The sequence below is a fragment of the Pinus tabuliformis genome, chromosome 3_2, assembly GCF_031772625.1.
Source record: "Pinus tabuliformis cultivar Carrire ecotype Pingquan chromosome 3_2, CPIR1, whole genome shotgun sequence".
Lineage (NCBI taxonomy): Eukaryota > Viridiplantae > Streptophyta > Pinopsida > Pinales > Pinaceae > Pinus > Pinus tabuliformis.
In genome coordinates this window covers 1222964643-1222983236 of record NC_142302.1, presented here as the reverse complement: position 1 = coordinate 1222983236, position 18594 = coordinate 1222964643, and the positions used below count along the sequence as shown (strand labels likewise).

The window sequence follows — 18594 nt, the reverse complement described above, 5'->3', positions numbered from 1 at the left end:
TGCGACCATCTCTGGAAAATTTGTGAACTCAAATACACTGGAGAAATTAATAAATTGGGTTATAAAACCTCATGTTCTTTCTCTTCCTGTTCCCTGCGTTGATTTACTCTTGCAAAACCCTTTTGTGGAAAACCCTTTGTGCTAGATCTTCTCTGCACTGATTTACCCTGCAAACTCTTTGCGGAAAAGCCTTTGTGCTAGATTTGCTCTTTAGTTCACCGATCTTTCAGATCTACACCAACCTCGCTCTGATACCATGTGAAATTTCCACGATTGCAACTATGGGTATTATTCTCTTATGTAGTTTATTTGTCTTTTATAATTTACTTTATGCAAATAATGAACAATCCACTACTGCAATCTTCACAAATAAAAGTGTCGTGGAAAATAAAAATACTGAAGTTGAGAAAATAATGCACACACACAATAAATCTGACACCAATATTTTTGGACAATTGTCCTTGGAAAAACCTCGAATGGAAAACCGGTGCAACAGATGAGGGTTTTATTAATTCTTCAGCGAAATAGAGAATGCAATGACTTGCCTATTCATTGGAAAAGCTTTTGGCAAATTTATCTCAATTGGCAAAATAATTGAAATCACAAAGATCCCTCCTCAGGATAAACTCGACCTCCTCCTAGCCACTCGCACCCCTGCTTGGCACTCACACTGACTAACTAGACTGTGCAAATCTGTTGTTGGGGAACTTGCACAACCTCCGGAAACCCTCTGCGAAACTCGCACTGCTTGTTGTTGCTCATTGAGACAACTCACACTTCCTCTGGATCACCTCCCTGGTCTAGAAATCGAACTACTGCCTCTAAAACATACACTAGATGACTGGCTAACTCGCACTAGCAATTTGCACTGCTCGCTTTAGCATCTTTTGCTGGAAATTTCGGCCTCCCTTCCTAATACTGGAATGCTGGAAACCTCCTGAAAATTTCTCTAGAAATTCTCACTGCTGAAAACCCTGTTGTTGGTGTCTTCCTCTGCTTCAACTACGCCCTTGCTGAATCTCTGCAACTGGGTAAGTCGAACTACTCAAGTATCTTGTGTGTATTCTCCAAAGCCCATCGACGTGCTCTTATAATCTTTTGTTGGGCGACCAATGACCATGATCACAAGGCTCATCTTGAATCCATTAACTTACTTTTCTGGAAGTCTCTAGAGAAAAAACAGTTTACCTCAATTAATCTGATTTAATTAACTAGTTTTCCTAAGTTAGAATTAGGAAATATTTAATTATTAGTCAATTAATCTAATTGAGGTGTTTCTAAGGATTTTTTTGTGAAACCTTTTTTGGTTTTTGGAGATCCTATGTTCCTTAGTCTCTTAAACACCATAGAGACTAGAACACCTGTCCTCTGCTACCAAAAATTAATAGTCCCAACCTCGATGAGCGATAAACTGACTCATCATTAAGGGGTGATACAATTGCTACATCATTCAAAGCAAGCTCTAACCCTTGAGCTATAAGCAATAATACAAAGAAAGATCAAGAAGAAGTAAAAAACGCACAAGAGGGGTGGAAAAACAAAGGCCGAGTTGTTAACTCATGCATCCACGTATGCTCCCTCCTCACATCTATACACTCAGGATGTGGACACACCCATCAACTAGTCCCTTTGACGATGGCACTTGGCCATGAAGTCTTATCCCCTCCGTTGTCACATTATTATTCACTAAAACATATAAATTGAAGGGTGGACTGAGGAAATTCTCTTGCCCACCATTATGGCCATCACTAGGTTCCTAAGCACATGTTGCTCCATTACATAATAAAAGGAACTCTTGCATGTCCCAACCTCGATGAGAAATGAACTGCCTCATCATTAAGGGGTAATACAACTTCTATACTTCATTCAAAGCAAGATCTAACCCTTTGAACTACGAGCAGTAATACAAAGAAGAATCAAGCAAAAGTAAAAGGTGCACAAGAGGGATGGAAAAATAAAGGCCGAGTTGGTAACTCATGCATCCACGATTGCTCCTTCCTCACATTTTATATGCTCAAGATGTGGATTCCCATCATGTTGGTCCCTTTGACCATGGCACTTGGCCATGAAGTCTTCTCCCCTCCATACCATCATATTCACTAACACCTATCGATTGAAGGGTGGACTGAGGAAATGTCACTTCCCCTTGGGGGTTGGAAACACCTAATAGGGTTGTCCTTTTGTCGCTTCTACTTGGGAGGAAACACCATTGCGAGGTCAAGACCCTAATTTTGGAAGGGAAGCCTTATTTTAAGTATCAAATTACCCTTTGCATTCAATTTTGGTTCACTTAGATGCGAAAATGATTATTGTCCTTGATGACTGGTTGCTTTCACAACACTTTATGTTGTGATTGTTAGGTGGTTCAACAACACATGACCTATGAACCTCACCCATAGGTACCCAGGCCCTAGAGAAGTATATTGGCTCCCACAAGTGAAGCGTTGAGAGCCTTGGGTCTCCGAGTAATTGCAACACATCATACCTACCCTTGGGCACCTCCTGCACCCAGAGCATTCTGCAACTTTGCACTACATTTGATGATTCCTTAGGATGAAATACCTGGGTCTTGGACCCAGCGTGCCCCTAGGCTGGCCTAGCACCATGAGGGATGACAGTTGATTGAGGGCCTAGATGAGGATGGTCTCACCTTCTGAGACATTGGAGGGCTAGTAGCACCTAGAAATCCCTTAACAATGTAGCAAAGATGGACATTTTGAGTAGTATGAGACCTAGGAGACCACCTTTTGGTGCCCCAAGTGGATTTTGGGGACCACAAAGGGACATTGATGGAGATTTGAGGGCTAACCCTCAAATGATGATTTTTAGAGGCATCTACACCACACTTGGCACTCAAAAGCCTCAATGCATGCCACATGGAGATCATTTATTGGATGACGTCAACATTTTGAGGCCTCATGGCTCACACGTGTGGGCTCTCATTTGATTTATTGTCTAAGCTAGATGGGTTGGCTTGTAACCCAATGCATATAATTTTACTTGTCCATTAGGGGCTTTTAGAATAAAGATTAGACTTGTCCTCCTCATATAAATAGAGGAAAGGATCTTTTCATTTTTCATCATCATCACTTGTGAATTTGGCCTCTCTATTTGAGAATTTTGACCTCTTGTACCTATTGGAGAGATGTGATCAATGGAGCAAATCTTGTCTTGGAGCTATATTCTTGTCATTGAAGAAGTTTCCTTGGATTAATTATTGGATTGTACATGCATATTGTCTTGTAATTGCCTTTTTATTGAAAATTTCTAATTTCATGTCTAATGTATGGAATAAATTGATGATCTAGGTTAAATGTTGTGCCCTAATTTTGTTGAATATCAATTTTATGGAAGTTGGGTCATATTATTGCATGCATTACTCATTGTATGATATTTGAATCGCAATCCCCTTGGTGATCTTACATTGGCTCTCCCAAGTGAATTTTAATCTCTCACAAAAGGTGATTTTGATGCTAGGGCGTCAAAATATCCTTACTCCTTTGCAAGTTTAGCAAACTTAAATAATCCATAAACTCCATCAACCCTAGGAATATGCATCGGCCATCCTTTGTTGGTGATCAAGTCATATTTTATCCATAAATTTTGAATTTTCTTCTTTCTCTCTAATTTGACCTCATTAAGGCCAAGCGACCAGCTAGGGCTTAGTGCGAATCGACTGGGAAGGGAGATTTTTGGTCTTGGAAAGTCTAAACATCGAGGGTGGGGTGGTTTCCTCAAAATCCTTCCCCTTGGTGGGCATTCACTCCAATTTCATCCATAATTTCTCTTGCCCTAATTGTTTGCCCTAGGATAAAACTCTTGTTTGGTTTTAGCTTCAACTTGAGGGCTCCTTGAGGGTTTCATGTGTCATAACCTTGTTGAAATACATTGTGGGAAACCCATTCTTGGCACCTTGACCTTGGGTCACCCCAACTCTCAACCTATCAATCAAACCTTAGGTCTTGCCTTGCCTCAATTTGGCCTCTACTTGGAAAGCGAATTGCCTCCTCTTCATTGTTGGAGCCTTGTAGCTAAATTGAGTCTTTCCCTTAGAAGCCTTTTGGGTCACCTCATACCTTAAAACCTAGAATACCTATTAGGTGACCTTTCTACTAGGACTCCTCCCATTGGTGAAAATCCATAAAGAGTAAGGGATAGTAGTTATGGTGATAGTGGGCTACTATCTCATTGTTGTCACTTGGTCTAGTAATAATCTTGCAGGGTTTCCCTCTCCAAGGCCTGCTAGATTTTGCAGCAACATCTTTGGCGTTATTGCAAGGGACGAAGTGAGTCTATCTCCCTGTAATTTGAAGCCTTCATTCTTTTGAAGAGGAAAAATCTCTAACGACAAGATAGATCCCCTTCTAGCTACTCCTAAATCATTACATATTGAATCCCCTAGTAGCGTTTTTGAGGGTTCTCCCCAAAGAACCATAGCTTCACGAACAAGAAACACTGCGAAGAAGGCTATTGAAGTAGGTACTTCTCCTATCAACCCAACTACACTTGTGGTCAGGCATTTTTTTCCTAATAATTCTCCACCTATGCAGCCATAAATAGCCTTGGAATCTCACTGCTTTCAAACCATTGGATTTTAGTAACCACCCTGATGCCCCTCAACCCTTGCTTGATAAATACCATGAGTGGTTTCCAAGGTTCAATGGCACTTATGTCACCACTGCTAAGAGACGTGTTCACAATTTCTATTGGGAAGTGGGTCTTGTTGTCGCCCAAATTGTACATGCAATATGCGACAACACTTAGGACAAGGGTTGACACGCTGATCCCCGCCCTCTCCGTTCTAATTGTCTCCCTACAACAAACTATGCAGGGTAGTTCCTATGAAATGTGAAGATGGGAGACTTGTTGGCAACCAACAAGTCCAAGAGGCACAACTGAATGGCCTAACAACTTGGTTGAATTAGCAAGTTAAATGATTGGATTAGATTATCGTGAAAGACCAGTGCCTTAAATGGAGTTAATTACTTGCTTAAAATAAATTATTTATCAAGTTATCGAATGAACAGTTGTTGCTTAAAGGATGCTTCACTATCCTAAATGAGATGCAAATCCTATAATCTAGGTGAGATGCAGAATCTTGGTTTATTTTAAATTATATGCCTATTTTAAGTGTATCCTTCCTCTTAACTGTTTTGAAGTTAGTCTCTAGAGTAGGTTGTGAGAGAGAAGCCAAGGGGAAGCAAACAAAGGCTTGGTTAACGATACCTCCCCTTAGCTTCTAACCACCCGATGCCTCCGGGGTGGCAAAGACTATGGATCTGACCACTGCAAGGTCACTGTGTTAACCACTAAAGAGTTTCTAGACTCCTCAAGCTAGATGCGAAAGGTGGTCCTCTCTCTTTGTCGACCAAGCTTATGCTTGGAAGTTAATTAATTAATGCAAGAGACTAATCCTAGTATGTAAGTGCAAGAGATGGACGAATGCTTTTAAGTTGAGATTACTTAATGTTCCTGAGTACTTAATTACAATGAAATACTTCAACAATAGATAGATGACAATCTCAACCACAAGAGGAAGTGCTCAAAGTAAAATGTTGCTGGTAATATCAATAGACAATTAGCTCAAGGGATAAACAAGACAAGATCAATGCTACTTAAGACAATTAGTAATTCTCAAGATTACAATCGTCAATATGCCAATGAGATATACAAGAGAGAAAATTAGATCTCTTATCACAATTATGATTAGAATAGCATCCACAAGAGATATCGAATTTAACAATGACCAATGAATCCACTTATCCAATGACAATAATGACAATGAGAAATTAAGAGCATTAATCCACAATGTCACTTAGAGCAAATCTCATCAACAATTACCAATTCAATCAGAGCACTTATGGATGTAAATGCAAGAGTGCAACTAGATGCCAATGACCAAAATTAAGCCCAAATCACTTCAACCATGAATGATTGTGAATTGTAAAAATTCCTTAGCCAATTTTAGAGACTTATATGTGATTTATTACTGCTGCAACCTTGTTTTTAGAGGTCTGCAATTTTATATCAGCAGTCAAGAAATGATGCAAAATGCCAAAGATAAGCTAGAAAATCAATGCATTCAACTTCCAATGATATTCACTTGATTATAACACTGTTTAGACACTATAGATCAGATTTTTAATGTTCAGATCAGACCTAAGAAAAGCATATATCAGACTTGAAAAAATTCAAAAAATTAGTGATTCAGTCCAACAAGGTGCCAAATTATCAATGCCCAAGAGGCTCCAATGATTAGCTAATCAATTTGAGTGATTAGTAGATAATTTTTAGTCAATTTTAATGAATTTATTAAAGTTATATGACTACATAAAATGGCTGTAACAAAACAGAGAAAATGAGGAGGGGAAAAGAGGCAAACCAAGAGGCCTAAAGACCTAGTTGACGGCTAGTTTGACCTCCAATGAGCCTGGGTATTGTTACCCACCATTTTGTGGGTGATATCCCAAGGAGAAATTTTTTCTAGGAGATGGTCCTCAACTGGCAGCCAGCAGCCCCTTGCAGCGACCAACTAGCTCATTGTGCCACTTCTCCACCACCTGAGCCAACCATGTGGTCCCTCACTCATCTGTCATGATCATATGTTTGAATGTGGGCCTCCCGAACCTAAAGGTATGCCTTGTCATTTGGTAATTGAGTATTTTAGTTTGCTTATCATGGACACCTCTGGGCATGGATTAATGGGGGGATTCAGCGTAAAGAATGGGCTAGGTCAACGCTCTTGTCCCCTAGACCCCTTTTAGATATTAACCTTGGATTCTAGTCCCGTGGGATCTCTTTTACTGACCATTTGGCTTAGGGATTATATTTCATGGGAAACCCTGATTTTGGTTGCGTGGTCCCGCTCCATCATCCACATATATTGCCCCCCTTTCAACTCATTATAACCCCATTCATCATTTCTCCCACTTGGGTCCACATTCCTCCACTCGGTCCACATAGGGCTAGCTCCCCCCTTCCCCTTGCCCACACCTTGGGTCGGGCCTGGAATGATGCCCCAGAGGTTGATACAACTAAAAAGAAAAATAAAAGCATAATTGGCCACATTCAACAGGAAAATGTACCACAAAATGCAAAAGATGGTCGGGACAACCACATTTAGCATGTGGGCAAAAGCCCATACATGAGCTCTACCCCAAATTAATGGCCATCGCCTTGGTTCCTACATGCTCAATGAGCCTCCTTCATCATATAGGAACCCATGATTGTCCGAATCCCTTGTGGGTAGTGAACTGCCCTACCTTAAAAGGGGGTATCCACTGCTATATCTCACACATCATGCTCTTACCCCTTGAGCCTCGAGCAATTAATTAAAGAAAAATCATAATAAGGCAAAAGGCATATAAAGAAGGGTGGAAAAATCAAGGCCGGGGCACCTCATGTACCATGATTTCTCCCTCCTATACATTATATTCTCAAGTGTGGGCTTCCCCTTTACTAGCTACCTTTGTAACCCAACATGTGGCCCAGGGCTGCCCCTTTTCATTCCCTACTCCATTCATCCCTCTACCTCATGCCACCACCTTTTGAATAATGTACCTTGGACATATTATCCCCTTTAGAAGTAGAAACCACTTAATTGGATACTTGGTTAACCCCATTTGAAGCTTGGAGACATTAGCACCTGCCAAAGCCCATTATGGAAGGGCAAGTCATTATGAATTGCCCACTTGTGGTCCATGGTTTGTAAGCTCTTTTACTTGATTTCCTCGATGACTTGTTGTACTAGAAGGCTAGGGGATGCATTGGATCTTATGCAGAATTGCAGGTGCTCTACATCTTGGGTTTGGTCTCCCTATACGGAGTCCTAACCCTCTAGAGAGCTATATTGGCACATGTAGAGTGTGTGTTGAGAGCCATAGGCCTCCACAACAGTAGAAAACACTCCATGGATCCCCAAAGTTGTTCAAATATTGCTCGAGATTCACCTATTGGACGAGGAAGATGCACCTGGTTCACCTTTGCCCAACTTGCCCCACAGTTGTACCATGCATTTGGCAAGTGACCTAGGACTTGTATGCTGATGTGGCATCACTTACACCATCATCTGAGCCTTTACAAATATTCTACAAACATTCTCGACTTACTTGGAGACTCATAAGGTCACTTGTGTGCTCTCATAGCCATTAGGAGCACCACAGGTTTATTACATGGAGAACAAGGGGCCAACCCCTTGTTCATTACTTTTGGAAGTCCAACTCATCATTTTGGCACTTATGGACTTCATCAGGCTTCTTAGAGAGACCAACGACATCCATCATTGATGATTCAACCTCTTGGGAGGCTTATTATTTTATTTATGAGCTAGTTTGGTGGGCTTGTCACCAGTAGATAGTTATTTGCACATTATTTTAGTTGATGGGCTAATGTAAGCTCAAATTTGGTAATTCAAACTCTTAATGAGTGTATAGATAGGAGAGACATGAATTCATTTTGTATCATCACTTGGATTGGATCATTTTCTCTCTCGAGAATTTCACATTTCTTTCTTGGAGGACAAATTGGTGCATGGATGAATTTTGAAGTTTGGATTGTATTTTCTTATCTTGGAGCTTTTTTATTGGCAAATGTATTTATGGTTAGATATATTCTCTTACATGTAAATACAATTTTGATGCTATTTTATTTTACTTTTTCACATACATTGATCAAGGGATTTTCACTATTTTCGGGCTAATTGCTACATGCATTTACTACTTCATTGTGGAATTATGTTTCTATATAGCATATCTCTATGTATGGGCCATGTTTGTTGAATGAATGGTCCTATAAATTGAAGTTATCTTGATAAGCCATCTTCATCTGCAAGTGAAGTATAAATGCTTTAAGGTCCCTTTCTTTTTTTGTCCTAACATTCGACAAAGTTGCCCTTAGAGCCTCCTTGAGCTAGAAATGAGATCCTTCTTCATAATTCTTCTTGACTCCATATCCCCAGAAAGAATTAGGCACTGGTCCACCATAAGCTGATCAACTTAAACTTTTTCTTTACATTTTTCCCCTTTCCTAGGTCTAGCCAAGTTGGGTCACCTAGGGCATCACTTTCCCAACAAAGTATCCATAGAAAAAGTTCTATCTCCTAGCCTCTACTGTGTTGGTGTGTCCTCAAAGGTCTCCTCCAAATTTGAAGAAACTCTAACGGTGGGATTGTGAGATATCCCAAGCCCTAGCTCTGAGATCAAACTTTGCCCTGGTGTTCCCTAGGCTAGTATCTCATAGAATCAATTTGACACTTCTAAGTGAAAACTCTTGTTTGATCCTTTCCCCCTTCTTTGTCTGGGTTAAGATCATCATTGGTTTCTTAACTCCCTCCCCTTAACTTAGGATGGGTCCACTTGGTCCTGTGACGTCCCATACCTTCGAAAAGTTAATTCTTCAAGAACCACCTGGGAAACCAAGTCTAATAAGGATTTTAGGCATTGGGAAACTTCTTTGCATGACACATTCTTTAAACCTACCCCTTAAATCCTCACCTTCTTCTCCTAGAAAGCTTTGTACCTTGCTTGAAGAGCAAGCAAGTTCCATTCTTAACCCCCTTCTAGGAAAAGGATCATTAAGGTCACTTCATATCCGTTTGTTGATTCGTCCGTCACAAGTGAGTTTCCATATACCAGGTCTCCTCCCATCAGTGAAAATAATTAAAGAGTAGGGAGTCTTAGCTGAGGTGACAGTGGGCTAAGTCTCCGATGTTGCCCTTGATCTAGTAGTTGCCCCTTAAGGAGTGCCTTTTAGGCCCCTTGGTAGTTTGAGCGGTAACAAGTACCTGCAACCACCAAATTAGTTCTAATATTGCTGCAAAACCACAATGTTAGCCCACTCAAATAATATCACAATTAGAGATGACTGAATACAAGGCTAGGGAAAGGGTTATAAGGCTATAAAACCCCAAGACTAGGGCTAGAAATGGCTAGAAGGGAAAACAAGGGCAAGGAAGGCTATTATTTCTGGAGGGTAGCTGCACAGAGAATTATTTTATTATTTTATTTTAGGAATTATTTTATTACTTTGTGCAGCTACCGCCCCAGCGAAATTCTCTTGATCAACTTAAAGTTCACCTGCACAAACGAATCAAACAATGCAAAAACCCCAAATATATATATACAAAATATAATACCTCAAAAAATAATAAATACCCCAGTGCTGCAAAACAAATGGGTTAGAAATAATTTACAAATATACAATATTTACAAAATTTAAATTTTTTTGGAGAAAATAATTTTGGATAAAAAACAATGGATGAGCAAATTTCGAAAAATAAATATTGGCTGAAACCCTCCTGCAAAATCAAATATCATAAAGAAATCTCAAAGCCCAAACATAATCGGCTCTTCCCCATAGTCTGTGAACTTGGAGCCCAAGGACTAGCGTATCTGTAAATTTCTATAATATTCTCAAGAAAATTGTTAGATCATATGGTGAATCCGATCACCTAAGATAGCATGTACCAATAGAATTTTCTTATCATCGACAAATGAAATAACAATTTTTAGCAGTGTTTAGTGCAATATAGGATCACACGTAGCTAAAACATATCACAGATCAGCGGAAGAAAGACACCATGCAATGAACCCCAAAGTCTTTCTATTATGATACAAAATGTTCCCAACAGAGCAACAACTCAATACTAGTGTTCAAGAATTACATCATCCAAAGATATTCAATAGAAGAAAAATGACTTCTTTATATAGAGAAAACCCCTCCAAGTGGAAAATAACGGCTAGTTGGCTTGATCCTCGTCAAAATAATCTTGACTGTTGAAAATAGCTTGATCATCTTTTAATCTCCACTGTCGAATTTTTAATTTTGAGGAAAAATTCAAATTTTTCTTAAAACCCACTTTTATTAATTAATTCAAAAATTAATATTTTGGATTAATTTTCCTAAAAAATTGACTTTGACTTAACCACCAAGGTCCAAGGGCTCAAATTTTCTTAAAATATCCATTTTTCCCTTGGTGGGGGACCTCCAAAAATTGACTTCTCTTTGACCCACGAATTTTTTATTATTTTCCACTTGGAGATAAATTAATTTCTCTATAATTATTTTTTGACTCAAAATTAATTAATTTTCTAGCTTAGGATTTTTATTTAATTTAGCCAAAAAAATTAATTAATTGACATTAGAGGGGATTTAATGATTTTTCCACCCTCAAATATTTTAGCCATGGTGTCTAACTATGAGTAACCATGCACTAAAATATTTTTTACATCAAATTATTACAATATCAACCCTTGAAAGGGGAATACACATTTAGACTCAAACCCTCAATAATTTACCCAATTCTGCGACACAATATGATCTAGTATAGACCTGAAAGGGGAAATACACATTTAGACTCAAACCCTCAATAATTTATCCAATTCTGCGACACAATATGATCTAGTATATACCAAGTGGTTTGTAATAAAATAATTTAGCCAAATGTGCTTAAATTATTTCCAAGCACACTTTTACAAAGACTCCATATAGCACTAGGACTCACTTAAGACCTTGTCAAGGAATTCCACCCTAGCTTTGGGGTTTAAGTTGGAAGAAAAACTCTACCAATTATCCATGTTTAGAAACACATATAATTCAGTGAGGTTAAAAGACTTCATAGGATGAAATCTGTTGCCAACATCAAAGGCTTACCTAGGTGTTGTTACATAATTAAACGGTCGTACAACTTGCAAAAATTGAGTTTGCAATGATAAAACTGTGTTGTCTGATGACTTTGAACTTTGAAAAAATTTCTTCATGTCTTTGCATTCTGCTTCCTTGGACTATTGACGAAGTGTGGTCAACAGGTCCTAGGCATATTGATCATGAAGAGATGCTAGATATTGGTACTTTAGCTTACCCCAAGGAAGTGTCACCGATTGGGATACATTCCATGAGGCCTTTAAGAAGAAGTGGGAAACTGAGCTAGATGGAGGTATGTGCCTTGATAGATTCTTACCTTTAACAAAAGTAGATAAAGAATCTGTAAAGGAATTCACTCAAATGTTTGATAACCTCCTTAGGGAACTCCTTGATAGATTTAAACCCTCTGATACAATTATCCTTGACGAGTATATCATGGGTTTTCATGGACATTTGACTCATGCCCTTAAGGATAAGAATACCACAAAATTAGCTGAAATTAAGAAGATTGTTGTTGAAGTTGAGAAAATTTTAAATGTTGCTGTCATTGATATGTTCAACTATCCTTGGGTCAAGGTCAAGTCCAAGCCTAAGTCAAGTTCTGAAATTGACCCTAGCATACAAGCCTTTGCCCAAAAATTTGACAAATTCACCACTGAGGTTGTGCAAGGTCAAAGGGCTCTCATAAATAGAATGGCAGTGATTGAAAGGGAGCAAGGGTCTAGGTCCAATTTTCCTCCTAAAACCAATATAACTAAGACAAATCCTTCCCTAGGAAGACCGCCAGTGAAGAACATACTGTGAAACAAAATGTTCCAAACACTCTTTCTCCAACCAACATGGTTGGGCAAGGAGAGTCAACTTCATATCAACCTTTTGAAGATCCTCAATAGGATAGTCCCTATGAACAAAAGGAAGAGGAGGAAGCCCCTGAGCACTTGAATGTGCTCGATGAGACCCATTCTTTCAATATCTTGCTTGGAGATATATACTTCCACCCGGAGCCTAGTCAAGTCCAAAGTAATGAACAAAAATGAATCTTTGTTGGCCGTTGGAAATAGTGAAAGGTTTAAAGGCCTTCAATACTCTAGAAAGAGAAATGACCAAGCCCTAGTGAGTTCTAGCAACCCATCTCAACGGAAGGACAAACCCTGAGGGAAACCTCAAAGAAAACCAAAGTCAAAACCCAAGAATGATGAGATTGAATTAAATGTTGACATGGATAATGTTTTGGCTAAGGTTAATGTGCAGGCCCCCCTTAAAGAGATGGCTAAGCTCCCTCCTCATAGGAGGCAATTAAAAAAGGCTTTAGGTTTTGAAGATAAGCTCGTTGATCCTCCTTTTATATTACAAAATATGTACTTTGACAAGAAAATTGGAGGTCATGAGCCATTCTTATTATCCCTAGTGATCAATGATATCATACTTCACAATTGCATGCTTGATTCAAGGGCTTCCACAAATGTCATTCCATTGAAATTTATGCACCAATTAGAGATGGATATCACTAGGCCATATAAGAATGTGTGTGCTTTTGATTCTAGATCCATCCCTGTCTTTGGTCTTATTAAAGATCTTAAGGTGTTACTGGCAACCAACAAAGATATTTTTGTATTGATGGATTTTGTTGTCATTGACGTGCCTGATGCAAGGGGAATGTTGTTATCCAGGAAATGGTGTGCTTCAATTTGTGCACAATTGCATATGGATTTATCCTACGCCACCATTCTTGAGTCGGATGGGACCCCATTTATCTTTTATAGGGAGCCCTAGTTGCCCAATCATGTGGAAGACATCAATCCCTTCCCATTCCCTATGTATAGTAGCCCCGAGACCAAAATTTCAAGGGCGGTGAATCAAAATCCTCCTAGTGGACCTTTGAAACCAAGAGAGCCTCTTGCTTCTCAAGAAGCCAAAGCCTAGGCCGACCATTCCTAAGAAGCAATGGGTCCAAAAACCAAAGAGAGATTATTGAGTATGTGATATTGTTTTTGTTGATAAAGATCTTATCTTTGTCAAGATCCATGGGAAATTAGGTGTAGGTTACTTCTACATTGCTAAACTTGATGGTGAACTTTTACCTTCCCCAGTGAAAGGGAGCCGCCTCACCTTCTTTGATGGAAACTGACATTCACTTATCATGCATAGTAGTGTAGTTGCATTGCATATTGTGTGAGCATTCTAATATCATTCATATCATGTTTCATATAGGTTAGATTGCATTTAGAATATATTTTATTTTCTGTATGGATTTATACTTTCATATAAAACATGGGCCTATGCCCATTGCACATGCCCCCAAACAAGTTTATTGTAATGTGCAAGTTATAGGTCTGTGAGCCCAGTGATTGTTGGAGTTCTCATGAACTCCTCGTTCGAGCATATGGATCATGTGCTCTACGGTGAGCTCCTGTCACATTTGGAGCCAAATGTTACCCACCAAAATGGGTAACACTTTAAGAGAACTTTTCCCCTACTCTTCACATCTAGCCGACCAACCATGCAGCCCTTGACAACCACCACTAGTTGATGACAGACCATTTTATCTCCACCACCTGCATCAGTTATATACTTTTTCACCCATCGACAAGAGCACATGGATGAAGGTGGGATTCTAATCAAAAGGTGTTAAATTGTGCAACTAGGGCCAAATTCCACTTTGGACAGGTCATTCGATGGAGATAATTATTGCATTGAATTCATCTTTTCGAGAGGACCAAAGTTGACCTAACGTTCACTGAATCGGACAAGGAGAAACATGTTTTTGAAGTGAAGCCCACACATGCAATTTGTCAAGGTCTACCTCACTATCATTTAGGCTCATGAAGCCCAAGAGACATGTATTTTTACCCACATTAACTCATTTAAATAAGAGTGACCTCAAACCTTATTTGGCATCATCACAACTCATCAAATCTTCTCTCTCCTCATTTGATTGGGTCATACAAGTTGCAGGCGGCTAGCCTATTTCTCTAACATGTGCGTATTTTAAGAGGCAGTGGACTGGGCATTGACTTTTTTGTTTCCGCTGAAGTTTGACTAGCATTGGCTGAGGTGATTTTGACCAGATTTGACTACGATTTTGCAGGGTTTGGATTTATTTGACCAGGCCGCATTGGTTGGCACATGAATTGAGGAATTCTGGGTTGTTTGACCTGTGTTGACTGCAGGCCTATTTGACTCCGATATTGACTTCAAATTGACCAAGTTTGACTGCTGATTTTTTGACTATTTTGGGCTGACTTTGACCAGCAAGGAAGGCCAAATTTGTATGGGTTTGACTGAGCTCCAAGTGGACTGTTTGCTGCTGCATTGACCACTGTTGACTTTTTGGTTAGGGTTGCTTGACTGCTGTTGACGGAAGCAAAACACTGTTGTTTTGGATAGTGTTTTGGATCATCTTTTTGTCAAGTCAGCTTTGACTTTGACTTCATCATTGCACATTATTGGATTCTCTCTCTGCTGAATAATTGATAATAGATAAGAAGAAGGATTAAGGGTTTCCTCCTTGTGGGGTTTTTCCTTGGCATTAGCAAAAAATTGGTGTTCTCTTGTCTTGGCTTGTCTTCTACATTTTATTGTTTATGTTCTATTTAGAGTTACTTGATTGTTATTGGAAATTATCATTGGGCTAACTAAAGGACATTGAAGTATTTATTGCAAGCATAGAACATACCATTGTTATCTAAAACTAACAAAAGGTAATTTATTCATTTTGCAATCAGGTGCTTATGCTTGTTTGTATTTGGGCATTTGTTATGGATTATGGGGTGACCTGGAAGGAGGAGGGGTTTTGACTGTGATCTTGTTCCCTCACCTTAAATGGGGGTTAATCTTCGATCCTAGTGCAATGGGACCTCCCCTCATGGTCCAATGGGTATAAGAGGGGAACTACTTGGGAAGTCTTGATTGAGATATCGTAGTTCCATCTATCCTATTCCATACTTGCCACCTGCCATCTTATATTATAAACCCATATTCCACCTCCATTTTTCGAGTTCAACTGACCATTTCGTTCTCTGGGATTTGGCACCCATACATCCACATACCTGCGTAGGGCCCGAAACTTTTCCCTGTGAGATTGATGTAGCTAAAATAAAAGGAAAAAGCATATTATAGCCACAAAATAAAATAAAAGAACATCAAAATACAAAATATGGCAAGAACACACACATTAGCAAGTGGGCAAAATCCTAGCATGAACTCTACCTCACTCATTATGGCCATCACCTGCTTCCTGAGCACATGTTGCTCCATTACATAATAAAATGAACCCTTGAATGTCTCAATCCCAATGAGTTATGGACTAGCTCATCATTAGGGGGTAATATAACTACTATACATCATTCAAAGCAAGCTCTAACCCTTTGAGCTACAAGTAGTAATACAAAGAAAAATCAAGAAAAAGTAAAAGGCGTAAAAGAGGGGTGGAAACACAAAGAACTCAGGCATCCATGATTGGTGCCTCCTCACATCTATACGCTTAGGATGTGGATTCCGATCATTCTGGTCCCTTTGACCATGGCACTTGGCCATGAAGTCTTCTCCCCTCCATACCATCATTATTCACTAACACCTATCGATTGAAGGGTGGACTGAGGAAATGTCACTTCCCCTTGGGGGTTGGAAACACCTAATAGGGTTGTCCTTTAGCCACTCCTACCTAGGGAGGAAACACCATTGCGAGTTCAAGGCCCTAATTTTGGAAGGGAAGCCTTATTTGAAGTATTAAATAGCCCTTTACATTCAAGCTTGGTTCACTTAGATGCAAAATTGGTTATTGCCCCCAATCGCTGGTTTTCACTAGACTTTATGTTGTGATTGTCAAGTGTTTCAACAACCCATGACCTATACATCTTACCCATAGGTAACCAAGCCCTAGAGAAGTATATTGGCGCCCAAAGGTGAAGCATTGAGAGCTTTGGGTCTCCAAGTAGTAGCAACACATCATACCTACCCTTGGGTACCTCTTGTATCCAAAGCGTTTTGCCACTTTGCACTACACTTGATGATTTTTTAGGATGATACAGTTGGACCCAGCATGCCCCTAGGCCAGCCTAGCACCATATGAGGGATGGACGCTGATTCAGGGCCAAAATTAGGATGGTCTCACCTTCTTAGACATGAGAGGGCTAGTAGCACCTAGAAAGCCCTCAACGTTGGAGCAAAGATGGACATTTTGAGCAGTATGAGACCTAGGAGACCACCTTTTGGTACCCCAAGTGGATTTTGGGGACCACAAAGGGATATTGATGGAGATTTGAGGGTCAACCCTCAAATGATGATTTTTAGAGGCTTCTACACCACACTTGGCACTCAAAAGCCTCAATGCATGCCACATGAAGCTCATTTATTGGATGACATCATCCTTTTGAGGCCTCACAGCTCACACATGTGGGCTCTCATTTGATTTATTGTCTAAGCTAGATGGGTTGGCTTGTAACCCAATGCATCATTATGATTTTACCTGTCTTTTAGGGGCTTTTAGACTAAACATTAGAGTTGTCCTAATATAAATAGAAGAGAGGATCTTTTCATTTGTCATCATCATCACTTGTGAATTTGGCCTCTCTACTTGAGAATTTCAACCTCTTGTACCTATTGGAGAGATGCAATCTATGGAGAGAATCTTGTCTTGGAGCTATATTCTTGTCTTTGGAGAAGTTGCCTTGGATTAATGATTGGATTGTACATGCATATTGTGTCGTAAGTGTGCCTTTTTATTGAAAATTTCTGATTTCATGTCTGATGTATGGAATAAATTAATGATCTAGGTTAAATATTGTGGTCTAATTTTGTTGAATATCAATTTTATTAAAGCTGGGTCATATTATTGCATGCATTACTCATTGTATGATATGTGAATGGCAATCCCCTTGGTGATATTACATTAGCTCTCCCAAGTGAATTTTAATCCCTCACAAAGGTAATAGTTAGGATTTTGATGCTAGGGCATTAAAATATCCTTAGTCTTCTGCAAGTTTTATGCAACCCAAAGAACCCATAGACTCCATCAACCCTAGGACTAGACACTGGCCATCCTTTGTGGCGATCAAGTCATATTTTATCAATAAATTTTGAATTTTCTTCTCTCTAATTCAGCACTCTTAAGGCCAAGTGACCACCTAGGGGTTAGTATGAATTGACTAGGAAGAGAATTTTTTGGTCTTGGAATGTCAAAATGTAGAGGGTGGAGTGGTTGCCTTAAAATCCTTCCCCCTTGGTGGGCATTCACTCCAATTTCATCCATAATTTCTCTTGCCCTAGTTGTTTGCCCTAGGATAAAACCCTAGTTTGGTTTTAGCTTCAACTTGAGGGCTTCTTGAGGGTTTCATGTGCCATAACCTTGTTGAAATACATTGTGGGAAACCCTTTATTCGCACCTTGACCTTGGGTCACCTCAACTCTCAACCTATCAATCAAACACTAGGTCTTGCCTTGCCTTAATTTGGCTTCTACTTGGAAAGTGAGTTGCCTCTTCATAGTTGGAGCCTTGTATCTAAATTGAGTCTTTCCCTTACAAGGATTTTGGGTCACCTCATACCTGAAAACCTAGAATACCTATTAGGCGACCTTTATACAGGGACTCTTCCCATTGGTGAAAGCCCATAAAGAGCAGGGGATAGTAGCTGTGGTGACATTGGGCTACTACCTCATTGTTGTCACTTGGTCTAGTAATAATCTTGTAGGGTGCACCCCTCCAAGGCCTGCTAGGTTTTGCAGCAACAAGCCTGATTGTAAATTTTCTCCTGATAATAAAATCCTTGCCTTGCCCATGGATGTTTCCTCGACAAAACATCATGGTTTTACAACTTAATACTTGTGTTTTATTTATTCTTGTCATTATTTATGTCTTGAATGCCTCTACAGACTCTGAATCTCAACAGGAAGGCAATAGGAATAAAAGAGAGATATTTCTTCACTCATTTTTTCGCAATCAGAAGTTCATCACAA

The 18594-nt window shown here is 39.5% G+C and overlaps 1 pseudogene across 1 annotated transcript in view; it reads left to right on the top strand.

Annotated features, from left to right (window-relative positions):
* The window catches only part of LOC149185143 (putative inactive purple acid phosphatase 2), a 109308-nt pseudogene that overhangs the window by 88737 nt on the left and 1977 nt on the right, over window positions 1–18594 (top strand). The window lies entirely within an intron of this gene.